Below are 17,930 nucleotides of genomic sequence, written 5' to 3'. Positions count from 1 at the left end.
TAAATTCCCCAAAACCAAAAAGCTCATGCGTAGCTTTCTTGGTTCTGTAAATTTTTATGCACGGTTTATCCCGAACCTTACTGATCTTACAGGCATCTTATCCGACTTCCTTAAAAAGTCTGTGAAGGAACCTCTTGAACTTTCCGACGTAGCTCGGGAAAAGTTTAATGAGATTAAAAGTATCTTTTCGAAAGACCCTATACTTAAGATTCCAGATATTAATAAAACATTTTGTTTAAGAACTGATGCCTCCAATACTGGCTTAGGTGCGGTGCTACTACAATACCATGATGGTACTCCCTTCCCTGTATGCTTCCTAAGCCGGAAACTCCTTCCCGCAAAAACGAGATACTCCACCATAGAAAAGGAATGTTTAGCCCTTGTGTGGGGTATTTGCTGGGAAAAGAATTCATTTTAGAAACGGACCACAAACCTTTGATATACCTAGAAACTTTTAAGGGAACCAACAGTCGCCTCTTGAAGTGGACATTGGCACTCCAGGCTTTTAAGTTCCATATTGTGTATATCAATGGTTCATCCAATTATTTCTCTGACTGGTTAAGTCGTGACAGTCAGTAGAAGATTTCTTGCCTTACGCGACTTCCATATGTTAGAACTTTTTCCTCGCCTATTCTTCTTATACTCCTTGACTATAAGTCTTGGTATGGGGGAGTGTGAGGGAAAAGTTCAACAGATAGGAGTAGCGAGGGAGTATATAATAACAATAGTTTCATTGCCGGCTACTTGTTAAGGTAGGGTAAGTCAAGCTCCCGCCATTACCGCCTTTTTTCCCCCACGCCTAAAGTGATAGTGTGACTGCTGGCTGCTTGTTAAGGTAGGGTCAGTTTAGCTCCCGCTATCCCTTCCCCTCCCCCCCCCCGAAAGGTGACGTGTGGGGCTCCGGTCCAAACAGTAATCACTAGACTCACAGCTCCCAGCACTACTCTTGGATGACAGAGAGGGTCACCTGCCAATCAACGAGCAGAACTGATGGAGATGGACTAACATCCTGAGACTTTCCCTTTTTGGATTTAATTACCTGTGCACCTGTATTAAATTGCAGGACGTAACCCCTCATCATTGCAGTGGTAAAGAACCTGCTTTCCTGTCATCGGGATATAATACTCAAGGCTATACTGTGAAGAACGAACCGGTGGGTTGTAACCAACACCTGCGACCCCCCCCCATCATCAGCAACGGCTACGATTTCAACAACACAGTGTCACCAACACCAGACACCCAAGTTTTAAATTAGCGTTGAATTCAGTTATCATTTATATTTTTCATTTTTCATTTTCTTTAATATAGGATTAATATTTCATATTTAAGTGTTTTATATTTTCTATATAATAAAGTGTTTATGATTGTCTGTTATTATTTCTTTTTCTATTCACTAATTTTCCTGAGGAGGAGCCAGCCTTGGTCATACTGTCTGAAGTTGTTACAGGGCTGAGTAAGCCTTCACACGAACCTTTTATCCACTGTCGCCAGGAGTGTAAGTGAATCATTGTTTCACAAAAAGCATTTTTAAATATATGAATATATCTTTTGTCTTATACACATTAGATTCACTTATAATTAATAATCTACTGTACAACTGATATAATTCATAGTGTTAAGTAGTCAGTAAGCCAATAATGTTAAGTCGGCCCATAATGCCAAGGCATAATAGGGGTTCTCTTCGCATTACAACCCATTATGTATTGTAAATACATAATCTCAATGTACTATTTGAAAAGACATAAATAAATATATAAATAAAAAGTATGTGGTTTTTAAGAAGAGTCTTGAAATGATAAACAGTGTTTCTTTTACATTAACAGGTAATGAATTCCAGATTTTTGGGCCTTTTATGTGCATTGAGTTTTTACATAGTGTGAGATGGACACGGGGAACATCAAAGAGTGATCTGTGCCTTGTGTTATGGTCATGTGTTCTGTTTAGCTTGGGAAGGAGAAGTTTGAGTGGAAGGTTTATATCCGAGTTAAGTGTTCTATGTATGTAGTAGGCACAATAATAAGTATGGATGTTTTGTACAGTGAGTATGTTTAGAGTTTTGAATATTGGTGGAGTATGCTGCCTGGATTGGCAATTTTTTTTATCATTCTGACTGCAGCCTTTTGTTGGGTAATTAGTGGTCTGAGATGATTTATTGTTGTTGAGCCCCATGCACAAATTCCATAGGTGAGATAGGGGTAAATGAGTGAGTGATATAGGGCCAGGAAGGCTGATTGTGGAACACAGTACCATATCTTCGATAGTATGCCTATGATGTTGGAGATTTTCTTGGAAATTTGTTGTACATATGTTTGAAATTTGAGTCTATTATCAAGGTGGATTCCTAAGAATTTTCCCTCTGTGAGCTCTGTGATAGGTGATCCATTTATCATTATGTTAAGAGGAACATCTGTAGTTCTGTTCCCAAACTGAATGAAGTAGGTTTTGTCAATATTGAGAATAAGTTTGTTAGCCATCATCCAGGTAGATATTTTCTGTAATTCGGAATTTACAGTATTGGCTAGTATGACTGGACTTGGGTGAGAGAAGACGTGCTTTACGTAAATCAATGAAGATCCCCAATGAGAATTCTTTTTTCTCGAGTGCAGTGTACATTTGTTCTAGGATGTGTATAATAGCATCATTCGTATTTTTATTAGGCCTGAACCCAAACTGACAGGGTTTGAGTATGCTGTGGGAGATGAGGTATTGCACAACACCAAATTGTAGCATTTTCATACTGTAAACTACTTTTAGCTAATCACAATGTTATATTCCCATAATATAATTACAATAATTACTTTTGAATCCATTGTCCATTGTTGACAGGAATATAACTGAATTATGCTTCATAAAAAGCATCTTTGAAAATATGAATATATCCTTTGGTTTTTATAAATTAGATTCATTTATAATTAATAGATCTATTGCACAACTATGATAAATTCTTTAGTGTTAAGTAGTCAGTAAACCATTAAATTAAGTCAGCCCATAATGCCTAAGCATAATAGAGGCTCTCTTTGCACTGCAACTCATTATTGTAAATACATAACCTCAACGTACTACTTGCAAAAAAATAAATAAATTTGAATTTGAATTTGAAATAAGTAGACTATTCACCTCTTTCCCGAAATGCTCTGTGTACAGAGGGGCTTTTGGCATGTACACCCAACTATTATATTCCTCTGTACAGCCATGTAATTTGTCGAAATAAACATCTTTATCTTTTATCTTTACAAATGTTTTAACCCTTTGACTGTTTCCGACGTATAAATACGTCTTACGAGCCAATGTTTCTGACGTATTTATACGCATAAATTCTAGCAGCTTCAAATCAAGCAGGAGAAAGCTGGTAGGCCCACATGTGAGAGAATGGGTCTCCATGGTCAGTGTGCACCATATAAAAAAAATCGGGGAGCCAGTGGTGCATTGTGGGAATGCCATTTCAGTTGTCCTTTTTCAGCATGTCTAGCGGTAAGAAATATGTGATTCCCCAGCAAATCTGGGACTCTTCTCTTCCCAAGTGATGCTCTAACACAGATGGAAGTGTCAGTGAAGATCAATTTCATGATTTGGAGGAGTTTGAGACCAAAAGCAATGGAGGAGGAGGAGGGGGAGGAGGGGAGGAAGAGGAGGAGGAGGAGGAGGAGGAGGAGGAGGAGGAGGAGGAGGAGAAGAGGAGGAGGAGGAGGAAGAAGAAGATGTAATAATATTGTTCCCTTGAAGCAAGAAAAAAAAAAGTCCACCCCATGACAGTGACAAGATAAGGGGAGATAACATCTGATAAGAGCTGACTTTGATGAGCGCAAACAAGGGTAATATTACATGACCATCGCCCTCCCTTTGTTTTTGCTGGTACACAAACATTTCTGTCTGTCTATTTGTCTGTCTGTCAAGCTCCCTGTCTGTCCATCTAGCTCTCTGTCTCAGAAGAGAGCCACAAGACTGTGTCATCACGTTTACTCACATCTTCAAGCAGAGTATAGCACTTTGTCTGGATTTCTTGGGTTATCCTAGGTAATTTACACTATGTATACTTGTATTTATGTGTACCTGTGAGACAGAGATAGGCAGACAGATAGAAAGAGAGACAGATTGAAAGATATAGAATGAGGGAGAAAGATAATTAGATAGAATGGAGGAGGGGAAGCAGCATCCGACCCCATTGTTTTGACAGGTAGGAGGGGGAGCGAGTAATGAGACAATATGTCACTTTGACAGCTGCCGACTTCTGACTCAAAACAATTATAAGCCACACACTCGCACACAAGACAAGGAGGAGGAGAAGGAGGAGGAGAAGGAGGAGAAGGAGAAGGAGGAGAAGGAGGAGGAGAAGGAGGAGAAGGAGGAGGAGGAGGAGAAGGAGGAGGAGGAGGAGGAGGAGGAGGAGGAGAAGGAGGAGGAGAAGGAGAAGGAGAAGGAGGAGGAGGAGAAGGAGGAGGAGAAGGAGGAGGAGGAGGAGAAGGAGGAGGAGGAGGAGAAGGAGGAGGAGGAGGAGAAGGAGGAGGAGGAGAAGGAGGAGAAGGAGGAGGAGAAGGAGGAGGAGGAGGAGGAGGAGGAGGAGGAGGAGGAGGAGGAGGAGGAGGAGGAGGAGGAGGAGGAGGAGGAGGAGAAGGAGAAGGAGGAGGAGGAGGAGAAGGAGGAGGAGGAGGAGGAGGAGGAGGAGGAGGAGGAGGAGGAGGAGGAGGAGGAGGAGGAGGAGGAGGAGGAGGAGGAGAAGGAGGAGGAGGAGGAGGAGGAGGAGAAGGAGGAGAAGGAGGAGGAGGAGGAGAAGGAGGAGGAGGAGGAGAAGGAGGAGGAGAAGGAGAAGGAGGAGGAGGAGGAGGAGGAGGAGGAGGAGGAGGATTGTTTGTTTGTTTGTTTGTTTGTTTTTGTAAACAAGTTTTGTAAACAATATATTGATAATTATGTTTGTGTGCTTATTGTGTTGTATACAACGAGTGTATATATGTACATTGCACCTTACTTTGGTCTCATAGGCCACATAAGTTATGTGAAAAAATAAAATAGTGAAAAAAAAAAAAAACCTTCAAATACAAGTAAACTAAAGTTTACCGGGTGAGCGGCAGTCGCCGCTGTTGCCATACGCGGCTCATTTTCTGCAAACTTCACGGCTCTATATCTCAGTAAGTACCGATGGCAAAAATTTTTTTTTGGACTAAAACACTCAGAAAAATAATCTTAACATTTTCATAAGAAAAAATAATTTTTTTTTTTTTGAATATTTGGCGACATAGAATGACAGTTTCAGAGAGGGGCCTGAAACAGTCAAAGGGTTAAGGTAAGTAATGAATGTACTGTGTATGTATTTTACTTTTCATTGTATTTTTTAATGCTTAACCCTTTGACTGTTTTGGTTGTATATATACGTCTTACAAGGCAGTGTTTCGGATGTATTAATACGCATAAATTCTAGCGGCTTCAAATCAAGCAGGGGAAAGCTGGTAGGCCCACATGTGAGAGAATGGGTCTCCATGGTCAGTGTGCACCACATAAAAAAAATCCTGCAGCAGGCAGTGCATAATGAGAAAAAAAACTGACCATTTTTTTTGGTTTAAATGCCGATTTTGAGGTGTATTTTCATATACTATTTATTATTGTGTAGTGGAACCTTGAAAATCGAACGTACCAAATATCGAACGTTTCGAAAATAAGACCATTTTTTCGGACAAACTGTGTACCAAAAATCAAACGCGTTTCAAATTTTGGACCACCGGGTACGGGACCTGTCCGCTGGCCCGCTCTATCCGCGTCCCCGCGCAGGCGCCATGAGCAGTCTAGCTTTGTTTATGCTTGAGTGAACACTAACCTGCGCTCTCATTCACACATTTTACAATTATTTAATTGTGTTCAGTGCTTGTGGGGATGTGAAATAAGCTGCCATGGGCCCAAAGAAACTTGCTAGCGGTACCCCTGTGGTAAAGAAAGTGAGAAACACCATAGATGTGAAGAAGGAAATAATACAGAAGTATGAGATTGGAGTGAGACTTGTTGAGCTTGCCAGGATGTACAGAGGGTTGTGGACAGTTATTTTGTGAGACAGAAACAGACGACTGTGGACAGTTATTTTGTGAGACAGAAACAGATGACTGTGGAGTTATTTTGCGAGACAGAAACAGATGACTGAGGACAGTTATTTTGTGAGACAGAAACAGACGACTGTGGAGTTATTTTGTGAGACAAACAGACGACTGTGGAGTTATTTTGTGAGACAGAAACAGACGACTGTGGACAGTTATTTTGTGAGACAGAAACAGATGACTGTGGAGTTATTTTATGAGACAAACAGACGACTGTGAAGTTATTTTGTGAGACAAACAGACGACTGTGGACAGTTATTTTGTGCGACAGAAACAGATGACTGTGGACAATTATTTTGTGAGACAGAAACAGACGACTGTGGACAGTTATTTTGTGAGACAAACAGACTGTGGAGTTATTTTGTGAGACAAACAGATGACTGTGGACAGTTATTTTGTGAGACAGAAACAGATGACTGTGGAGTTATTTTGTGAGACAGAAACAGAGGAGTGTAGACAGTTATTTTGTGAGACTGGGGTCCAATGACTCTCAAGCTGGTCCTAGTGGCATTAAAATGCAGAGAAGGGAAGCAACCCCAGAGAGGGCTTTGATACCAGAAGTCCTCATGGAGGGGGATTCTCCTTCCAAACAATAACCTCAACTCCCTCTCTCCTCCTCCCTATCTTCAAGATGCCATCACCAATCTTCAATAAAGGTAAGTAAAAATGTTATTTTATATTTTATATTATATGTATGTATTGTGAAGTAGATTAGTCCATTTCAGACCCCCAAACATACACGTACAAACGCACTTACATAAATACACTTACATAATTGGTCACATTCGGAGGTAATCGTTATGTGGGGGTCCACTGCATTTTATATGTATGTTATTTTATATGTATGTAAAACTGTAATTAATCTCTATAAAATGTATTTTTTGTGTGAATATTTTTTTGTTTCTGGAACGGATTAATTGTATTTCCATTATTTCTTATGGGAAATATTGATTCGAATTTCAGACTTTTCGAAATTAGAACTAGCTCCTGGAACGGATTAAGTTCGATTTTTGAGGTTCCACTGTATTCTTGTTTTCATGGTCTCACATGATAAAATGAAAAACATATTACAGAAATAGAGATGATTTTGATTAGTTTCATGATGAAAACAACCTTGAAATTGAGCTCAAAGTAGCGGAAATGTTCGATTTTTACTAATGTTCAGGAGTAAGCAAATCACACCACATGTCCAATACACGTCAACTGGGGAGTCTAATATTCTTTCACTAGTGCACTGATATTATTTATACCATTTTTACAATAATGCATTAGTATGCATAACATTAAATTTTGTATTTTTTGTATGAATAAAAAATCAAAATAGAAAGCAATAGTAATACAGTGGACCCTCGCATACTGTTGGCATCACATAACGTTAAATCCGCATACCGATACATTTTATCACTAAAATTTTGCCTCACATACCGCTAAAAAACTCGCTCAATGCTATTCGTCCAAGACGCTTCTAATGTGCGGCCTGAGCCAGCTTCACATGTTCCGCCAGTGGCATTGTTTACAAGCCAGCCTCCGAGGTAACATTCAAGCATACAATCGGAACATTTCGTATTATTACAGCGTTTTTGGTGATTTCATCTGCAAAATAAGTGACCATGGGCCCCAAGAAAGCCTCTAGTGCTAACCCAGTGGTAAAAAGGGTGAGAAATACTATCATACCAGAGCCAGCTGCTGCTGCACCACGGTCAGCTGTTGCTTGACCAGTCAGCTGTTGCTGGATCAGTCAGCTGCTGTTGCACCTCGATCAGCTGTTGCTGGACCAGTCAGCTGTTGCTGGATCAGTCAGCTGCTGCTGCACCATGATCAGCTGTTGTTGGACCAGTGAGCCATTGCTGAATCAGTCAGCTGCTACTGCACCACGATCAGCTGTTGCTGGACCAGTCAGCTGTTGCTAGATCAGTCAGCTGCTGCTGCACCATGATCAGCTGTTGCTGGGCCAGTCATCTGTTGCTGGATCAGTTAGCTGCTGCTGCACCATGATCAGCTGTTGCTGGATCAGTCAGCTGCTGCTGCACCACGATCAGCTGTTGCTGGACCAGTCAGCTGTTGCTGGATCAGTCAGCTGCTGCTGCACCACGATCAGCTGTTGTTGGACCAGTCAGCTGTTGCTGAATCAGTCAGCTGCTGCTGCACCACAATCAGCTGTTGCTGGACCAGTCAGCTGTTGCTGGACCAGTCGGCTGCTGCTGCACCACGATCAGCTGTTGCTGGGCCAGTCAGCTGTTGCTGGATCAGTTAGCTGCTGCTGCTGCTGCTGCACCACGATCAGCTGTTGCTGGACCAGTCAGCTGTTGCTGGATCAGTCAGTTGTTGCTGGATCAGTCAGCTGTTGCTGGACCAGTCAGCTGTTGCTGGACCAGTCAGCTGTTGCTGGATCAGTCAGCTGTTGCTGGATCAGTCAGCTGTTGCTGGATCAGTCAGCTGTTGCTGGACCAGTCAGCTGTTGCTGGACCAGTCAGCTGTTGCTGGATCAGTCAACTGTTGCTGGACCAGTCAGCTGTTGCTGGATCAGTCAGCTGTTGCTGGATCAGTCAGCTGTTGCTGGATCAGTCAGCTGTTGCTGGATCAGTCAGCTGTTGCTGGACCATTCAGCTGTTGCTGGATCAGTCAGCTTGTGAAAATTTGTGTGGACTGCCTCCAAGTGAGTCGCCTACCCTGGCAAACTCTGTTGACACCGAGCTCTGAGGTGGGTACCTCAGCCTCACAAGTGGCTTATAGGACAGATTTTCACAAATGATTGGTATTGCAAGAAACCTCGCCTGCATGCACGTATAAAGGACTAACTTACTTGGTGTTGCAGCATATATCCTGATCTTCAACTTCCCTAAGCTTAGCTTTAGCCCCTTTGGACTTTCCCTCAGAAACCACGTGCAACCGGGAGCCTTAATTCCTGCAATATTCAATCGTAATTAGTGTCCTGCCTGCACCTCAGAAATTCCTATATCCAAGAGGGTATGTATCCCCTAGTATAACTATGCAGACTCAGACACTAGCTTCCAGACTGCTCTGAGACACTGGTACTTACTGGGCATGCTCTGCCAGCTGCAGCACAGGCCCAAAGATAAACTCACTCACAATCTCCCCAGACACTGGCCAGAAATCTACGAGATAAAGGAGGTCTTGTCTTACTGTAAGGGCCTGACAGAGGAGGTCATCTACGGTACATCGAGGTGCCTCTACCAGATTTCCCCAGGTCTCAAATGTGAAGACACGTGGGGGCGCCGTCTGCTGATCACGGCACGTCTTGTCCAGTTGGTGTCTGTCTTAAGAAGAATGAGCTGGTCTCCCTTCCAGACCCTCGTCTCTTCGTTCAAACTAGGGCTGCCAGTTCTCCCTAGCTAACTTATCCTAGTGTTTGCCTACATTATCGGCCTATTACTACCTATGTTAAGGTCTTAGGTCTACTTTATCATTATCTACAGATGCCTTAGTAAACCTAATATTAGTGTACTACCAGTAAAACTACCTACTCCTTCCCTGAAGAGTAAATCTATAAATTAAATACATGCCTACCAAGAATCCATCGCCGACAAGAGAATGCTTCCCTGTTTGGGTGGGGTATAAGGGCCATCCAGCTCAGCCATCCTGTACGGCCATGCTGGATCTGCCCTGTGGAATTTTAGGGACCAAATAAATTTCCACATCCTCCCGCCGGCAAAGGTAGGTGCTAAGTCTAAATCAAGTTCACCTTCCGCAAGCCCCCACGGCGGACCCTGGACACGAGTGCCATCCGGCCACTCTCGTCGAGCAGACTCTGGTCTAACTTCAACCGTCCAGTTTCCCCTGTGTGGACCTCTGGGGGTGTAAACTTGTTGGTTCCGGTGGTCTTAGCACCCTTTCCCTTAACTTTAACATCTTTCGCATGTCTAGCCTTGACTGAGCGGCTCCGTACTTTCCCACCCAGTGGCCCACATGCCCTGGTAGCCTTTCCTCCCACTGTTACGAGGTTCCCTGGATTTAAAGGCAATCTATCTCCCTCTTTACGTACCCTGTAAAAGTGTTTTCCCAAGGTGGCCGAGTGTTCGTCACTACCTACCTGGTTCAGCTTCCGTGGCGGTTCATCGTGTATACTGGTACTCATTATCACTACTCCCCCAGCTATCATGGGGACAGCTTCTCCTCTATCTGGCGTGGCAGGGAATTCAGGTGGAATCCTGCCGCCTATGATGTATCCTACTGGGGATCTGTATAAACCAATTCCTTCCTTAAACATCTGTCGTGTAGACAGGAAGTCATCTATACGATTGGCTCCCACCAGGATACCTACATTTCTGACTGTGTCAGTGGTAATTCCCTGGTCTGCTAGCTTCACGTCAAGGTCTTTCAATCACTTAGCTGCTGCAGCAAGACCTCTCGCTGTAATTGCCCTGGGTAATGTCTCTACCACCAAAGCTGTAATGTCTCTGCGATGTCCACCTAATTTGACTGTGACATCCACCACATCATAAGATTTGGGTGGGACCTGACTTACAGCCCCTCCCAACATCATACTCACTTTCTTCGTGGCCTTCAAATTTAATTTAGCCACCAACTTCTTTGTTATCAAGGATACTTGTGCTCCTGGGTCAAAGAATAATCGGGTTGCTTCGGACCTGTGCCCATTCACAACCTTTGCCATGACTGTAGGTAGGGCAGCACCTCCGTGATTCTCACTCGGATTAGAGACTTCACTCCCACTAATCACGCTGGCTACCATTTCAGGCTCAGACTCACTTTCTATCTCTACCTGAGAGATATCCCTACTAGCTTGGGGTTCCCTTAAATTATTGGGACATAGCGCAGTATGGTGCTTAACTTTGCAACAGACTCGACACTCACTGGGCTGGGTGCCACATTCTCTCGCAAAGTGTTCCCCACAACACTTGAAGCAGAGTCTCAACTCCCTTAGTCTCTGTTGCTTACTGCTCAGTGTTATATACTCCGGGCAACTCGTACTCGAGTGTTCGCCTTCGCAGAACACGCATATTCTGGCATGAGTGCCTCTGAGGTTCTGCTTAGAGGTTCTTACCTTAGACACCTCTTTACCATAGTACACTCCAACGTTAGTCGTATGAGCTTTAGACTGATCTCTCGAGATCTTTGAGCAACTTTCTGGGTTTTTATGTGGCGATGGTGGTGACTCTTCTCTCACACCTATACAGTGGACCCCCGCATACCGTACTCATCGCATACCATACAATCCGCATACCGGATGCTTTGATCACTAAAATTTTGCCTCGCATACCGCCCAAAAACCCGCTCACCGCCCTTCGTCCGAGACGCGTCCAATGTGCGGCCTGAGCCAGCCTCATATGTTCCGCCGGTGGCATTGTTTACCAGCCAGCCTCCGCGGTAACATCCAAGCATACAATCGGAATATTTCGTATTATTACAGTGTTTTCGGTGCTTTATCTGGAAAATAAGTGACCATGGGCCCCAAGAAAGCTTCTAGTTCCAACCCTACAGCAATAAGGGTGAGAATTCCAATAGAGATGAAGAAAGAGATCATTGATAAGTATGAAAGTGGAGTGCGTGTCGCCGACCTGGTCAGGTTGTACAAGAAACCCAAATCAACCATCTCTACTATTGTGGGCAACAGAAAGGCAATCAAGGAAGCTGTTCTTGCCAAAGGTTTAACTGTGTTTTCGAAACAGAGATCGCAAGTGATGGAAGATGTTGAGAGACTCTTATTGGTGTGGATAAATGAAAAACAGCTAGCAGGAGATAGCGTCTCTCAAGCGATCATAAGCGAAAAGGCTAGGAAGTTGCATGAGGATTTAATTAAAAAAATGCCTGCAACTAGTGATGATGTGAGTGAATTTAAGGCCAGCAAAGGTTGGTTTGAGAGATTTAAGAAGCGTAGTGGCATACATAGTGTGATAAGGCATGGTGAGGCTGCCAGTTTGGACCACAAAGCAGCTGAAAAATATGTGCAGGAATTCAAGGAGTACATAGAAAGTGAAGGACTGAAACCTGAACAAGTGTTTAATTGTGATGAAACAGGCCTGTTTTGGAAGAAAATGCCAAGCAGGACCTACATTACTCAGGACGAAAAGGCACTCCCAGGACATAAGCCTATGAAAGACAGGCTTACTTTGTTGATGTGTTCCAATGCTACTGGTGATTGCAAAGTGAAGCCTTTATTAGTGTATCACTCTGAAACTCCCAGACCGTTCAGGCAAAAGAATGTCCTCAAGGAGAATTTGTGTGTGCTGTGTTGGGCAAACAGTAAGGCATGGGTCACTAGGGACTTTTTCTATGACTGGTTACACCATGCATTTGCCCCCAATGTGAAAGATTACCTAACTGAAAAGAAATTAGAACTTAAGTGCCTCCTGGTGTTAGACAATGCCCCTGGTCATCCTACAGACGTGGCAGAGCGACTTTATGGGGACATGAAATTCATTAAGGTGAAGTTTTTGCCTCCTAATACCACTCCTCTCCTGCAGCCCATGGACCAGCAGGTTATTGCAAACTTCAAAAAACTGTACACAAAAGCTCTGTTTGAAAGGTGCTTTGTAGTGACCTCAGAAACTCAACTGACTCTACGAGACTTTTGGAGAGATCACTTTAATATCCTCAATTGTGTAAACCTTATAGGTAAGGCTTGGGAGGGAGTGACTAAGAAGACCTTGAACTCTGCTTGGAAGAAACTGTGGCCAGAATGTGTAGACAAAAGGGATTTTGAAGGGTTTGAGGCTAACCCTGAGAGGATTATGCCAGTTGAGGAATCCATTGTGGCATTGGGAAAGTCCTTAGGGTTGGAGGTTAGTGGGGATGATGTGGAAGAGTTGGTGGAGGAGGACAATGAAGAACTAACCACTGATGAGCTGATAGATCAACTTCAACAGCAAGAGGCCAGACCTGAGGAAACTGGTTCAGAGGAGGGGAGAGAGAAATTGAAGAAGTTGCCTACTACAAAGATTAAGGAAATCTGTGCAAAGTGGCTTGAAGTGCAAACCTTCATGGATGAAAATCACCCTCACACAGCTATTGCAAGCCGTGTTGGCAACCTGTACACTGACAATGTTGTGAAACACTTTAGGGAAGTCATAAAGGAACGAGAGGTACAGGCCACTATGGACAGATATGTTGTGCGAAAGAAGTCCAGTGACTCTGAAGCTGGTCCTAGTGGCATTAAAAGAAGAAGGGAAGTAACCCCAGAAAAGGACTCGACACCTCAAGTCTTAATGGAAGGGGATTCCCCTTCTAAATACTAACACTCTCTCTCCCCTCCTCCCATCCCATCAATCATCACCAGATCTTCAATAAAAGTAAGTGTCATGTAATTGTGCATGCCTTTTTCAGTTTGTGTGTATTAAAATTAACATTTCATGTGGTAAAGTTTTTTTTTTTTCATACTTTTGGGTGTCTTGCACGGATTAATTTGATTTCCATAATTTCTTATGGGGAAAATTCATTCGCATACCGAACATTTCGCATAACAACCAGCCCTCTTGCACGGATTAAGGTCGCTATGCGGGGGTCCACTGTACTCAAATGAGAAACAAGATCTCCCAACCCCTCAACAATTTGTTTTATCGTGAACCTATTCGTCTGATATTTTAAGTGTAACTCATGCACTGTAGTGCTAGCCAGTTTCCTCTGAATCACCTGGCTAAGGACCCATTCTGAATCATCCTCATCATGCAAATCTCTGAAACTGTTTGTCAAGCTCATAATCTCAATACGGAACTTCTCTAGGCTTTGACGGTCATGTCGGCAAGCCTCTAGATCCAACAACCGATAAAGTATAGCTACCTTTATCTCCTCAGTGTTGCCAAACATGTCTTCTAATTGGTCTTTGGCATGTTGGTAATTAGTGTCAGTAATCTGGTAGTGCCGGACCAGGTCTAAGGCTTTACCCTTGAGCTGCGACCGCAAATACTTCAACTTGACGGCATCTGACAAATCATTCCTGTCATCTATCTGGGCTCTAAACTGATCCCAGAAAGCAATGTACTCTGTTAAGGTTCCGTCGAACGTTGGTATATTCAACTGGGGCAACTTGGGCAACATATTGACAGGTGTGTGGTTGTTTGGGGTACCTGCGGTGTTCAACCCCACCCTTGGAATACTAGCCTTTAATGTACTTAACTTATCTTTGTACATATTCATCTCCTGATGACAATCTACATCATCCTTAGTGAATTCGTCCATAGCCTGCTGAAGACTTCCCTGGGATTCATCATCCTCAATAGCCTGTTGCTCATATGCTGAGAATGCTTGTTCATAGGCTTCCCATTTTTCCCCCAAACTCTTCAAGCAGTCATGCAAATCATCGCAGTCTACATTACTGCATTGGCAAGTAGCCTTGCACCTGTTACGCGTTCTGTTCAGATGCCCTTTGTATGCTGCTACTGATCGTTTTAATTTTGTTAACACTGAACCAGACTCTCCTGAACCCCCATCTGCCATTGTCGAAGTTTAATGAGGAGTGTGACACTAATTGTACTTTACCCAGTCCACCCCACAGCACGTCACAGTGTTAGGCAAGAATGAACAAGTCTTAAGGCTTCTCAACAAGCTTAACAATTCCCTTTGTTATACTGACTCTACTATGAATCAAAAATGTACACTGTTAGCTCTCAAATCCCAATCAAAGATGTGTATCAATGTGAAAGCTTAACCTAGCACTTAACTGTACAATGCCAGCAAATAATTACAGGACTTAACCTAGTCTCAGGTATAATTCACAAATCCCACATTAACATGAATCAAAAACAATGAAAATCACACACTAAAAGTGCAGTATACAAATTAAAATCACTTGGTTAACACAAGTAAATTCAACAATTCAACTTGTGAAACAGTAAATGAATAATGTATGTAACCAGCTTGGCCTAACTGTGCCCAGCTTACTCTGTCTAGCATGGATGGTTGGATAAGGTAAATCCTAACCTAGCTAGTGTGCTATAACTTAAACCTGGCTTTATAACTCCCTGTAAATAATAACTAGGTTAAATCTGTCCTAGCTACTATAACTTTTGTAAAAATTTGCACAAGCCTAGCCTAACTGTGGCTACCTTGCAAATCCACTGTAAGTAATCAACACACAAGTCTCCTACTCTGGATTACTTGTAATCACTGTAAATAATTAAATTCACAAGCTTCTCTAGCCTACCTGGCCTGCCTGTAAATTACTGCAAATAACAACTTCTGTGTATAGTCAGCTTAGCCTAGCCTCTGTGTAACTTTGACCTAGGTGTGCTAACTTAACCTAACTTTTTAAACTGGTTCCTAACTGTGGCCTAGCTATGATAGCTTAACCTAACTCTGTAAGACTGGTTCCTAACTGTGGCCTAGGTATGATAGCTTAACCTAACTCTGTTAAACTGGTTCCTAACTGTGGCCTAGTTATGATAGCTTAACCTAGCTATTCCACATCACGGTTTTCGAAGGACCACTTTTGTGAAAATTTGTGTGGACTGCCTCCAAGTGAGTCGCCTACCCTGGCAAACTCTGTTGACACCGAGCTCTGAGGTGGGTACCTCAGCCTCACAAGTGGCTTATAGGACAGATTTTCACAAATGATTGGTATTGCAAGAAACCTCGCCTGCATGCATGTATAAAGGACTAACTTACTTGGTGTTGCAGCATATATCCTGATCTTCAACTTCCCTAAGCTTAGCTTTAGCAACCCTTTGGACTTTCCCTCAGAAACCACGTGCAACCGGGAGCCTTAATTCCTGCAATATTCAATCGTAATTAGTGTCCTGCCTGCACCTCAGAAATTCCTATATCCAAGAGGGTATGTATCCCCTAGTATAACTATGCAGACTCAGACACTAGCTTCCAGACTGCTCTGAGACACTGGTACTTACTGGGCATGCTCTGCCAGCTGCAACACAGGCCCACAGATAAACTCACAATCTCCCCAGACACTGGCCAGAAATCTACGAGATAAAGGAGGTCTTGTCTTACTGTAAGGGCCTGACGGAGGAGGTCATCTACGGTACATCGAGGTGCCTCTACCAGATTTCCCCAGGTCTCAAATGTGAAGACACGTGGGGGCGCCGTCTGCTGATCACGGCACGTCTTGTCCAGTTGGTGTCTGTCTTAAGAAGAACGAGCTGGTCTCCCTTCCAGACCCTCGTCTCTTCGTTCAAACTAGGGCTGCCAGTTCTCCCTAGCTAACTTATCCTAGTGTTTGCCTACATTATCGGCCTATTACTACCTATGTTAAGGTCTTAGGTCTACTTTATCATTATCTATAGATGCCTTAGTAAACCTAATATTAGTGTACTACCAGTAAAACTACCTACTCCTTCCCTGAAGAGTAAATCTATAAATTAAATACATGCCTACCAAGAATCCATCGCCGACAAGAGAATGCTTCCCTGTTTGGGTGGGGTATAAGGGCCATCCAGCTCAGCCATCCCATACGGCCATGCTGGATCTGCCCTGTGGAATTTTAGGGACCAAATAAATTTCCACACAGCTGTTGCTGGACCAGTCAGCTGTTGCTGGACCAGTCAGCTGTTCCTGGATCAGTCAGCTGCTGCTGCACCACGGTCAGCTGCTGTTGCACCATCAGCTGTTTCTGAACATGACTCGTCCCGAACCTGTCCGTCCAGCCTGAGCGCCTGCCTTGCCATCATTGTTTACAAGCCAGGGTGGCCGGTTGCATGCATACATTCGATACATTTTGTATTATTCCATTATTTATAGTGCTTGTAACTGCTAAATAAGCCACAATGGGCCCAAAGAAAGCTTCTAGTGCCAACCCTGTGGTAAAAAGGGTGATAAATACTATCGTACCACAGTCAGCTGCTGCTGCTGCACCACGGTCAGCTGATAAATTGGACCAGTCAGCTGTTGCTGCACCACAGCTGTTGTTGTTGCTGCACCACCATCAGCTGTATTACTCAAAGATGTGGAGAGAGTGTTGTTGGTGTGGCTTAACGTGAAACAATTACCGAGAAACGATTAACCCCGGAGGGTTAGCCACCCAGGATAACCCAAGAAAGTCAGTGCATTATCGAGGACTCTAACTTATTTCCATTGGGGTCCTTAATCTTGTCTCCCAGGATGCAACCCACACCAGTCGACTAATACCTAGGTGAACAGGGAAAAATGCCTGGAACTAGTGCTCATATTGGTGAATTAAAAGCCAGCAAAGGTTGGTTTGAGAGATTTAAGACTCATAGTGGCATACACAGTGTGATAAGGCCTGTTCTGGAAGAAAATGCCAAACAGGACCTACAGTACTCAGGAGAAAAAGGCACTCCCAGGACACAGTGTCTCATCAGTCATTGCTGCATCTTCAATAAAGGTAAGTGTCATTTATTCTTCATTTAGTAGAGTAGTACATGCACAATATATACTGTGCATGTACTACTCTACTATTGTGCATGTATCCTTCTCTTTGTGTGTAGGAAAATGTATATTTCATGTGGTAAAAATTTTTTTTTCATACTTTTGGGTGTCTTGCACGGATTAATTTGATTTCCATTATTTCTTATGGGGAAAATTCATTTGCATAACGATAATTTCACATAACAATCAGCTCTCATGAACGGATTAATATCGTTATGCAGGGGTCCACTGTATAAGAGGGGCCTAGAGATGTGACTAATGAACAGAGGATATGTTATTTTAGTGCCAAGACTGTCTACATTGTTTATTCGGGATCCTATTTTGAAATTGGCATCTTTTTTAATTTGCGTAAAATTGTCTGAACTGCCAATTTCTGACCACTTTATTGGGTAGTTCCAATTGGTAAATGGGCAGTTTCTTGTACTCATCTGATAGAAAAAATGAAGTTCTAGAGAAATAGCTATGAGTTTGTTCAACTGGAAGAATAGAATTGGCCAAAAACAGGGCTCAAAGTTGGCAAAATCGCCGATGCGTATATGT

The 17,930-nt window shown here is 43.1% G+C and overlaps 1 protein-coding gene across 1 annotated transcript in view; it reads right to left on the bottom strand.

Annotated features, from left to right (window-relative positions):
• LOC128691320 (intersectin-1-like) overlaps positions 1-17,930 on the bottom strand; it is a 285,912-nt gene that overhangs the window by 49,056 nt on the left and 218,926 nt on the right. The gene's annotated exons all lie outside the window — the stretch shown is intronic.

The sequence above is a fragment of the Cherax quadricarinatus genome, chromosome 36 (genome assembly GCF_038502225.1).
Source record: "Cherax quadricarinatus isolate ZL_2023a chromosome 36, ASM3850222v1, whole genome shotgun sequence".
In the NCBI taxonomy this organism is placed as follows: Eukaryota; Metazoa; Arthropoda; class Malacostraca; order Decapoda; family Parastacidae; genus Cherax; species Cherax quadricarinatus.
This window is presented reverse-complemented; position numbering and strand designations above follow the sequence as displayed.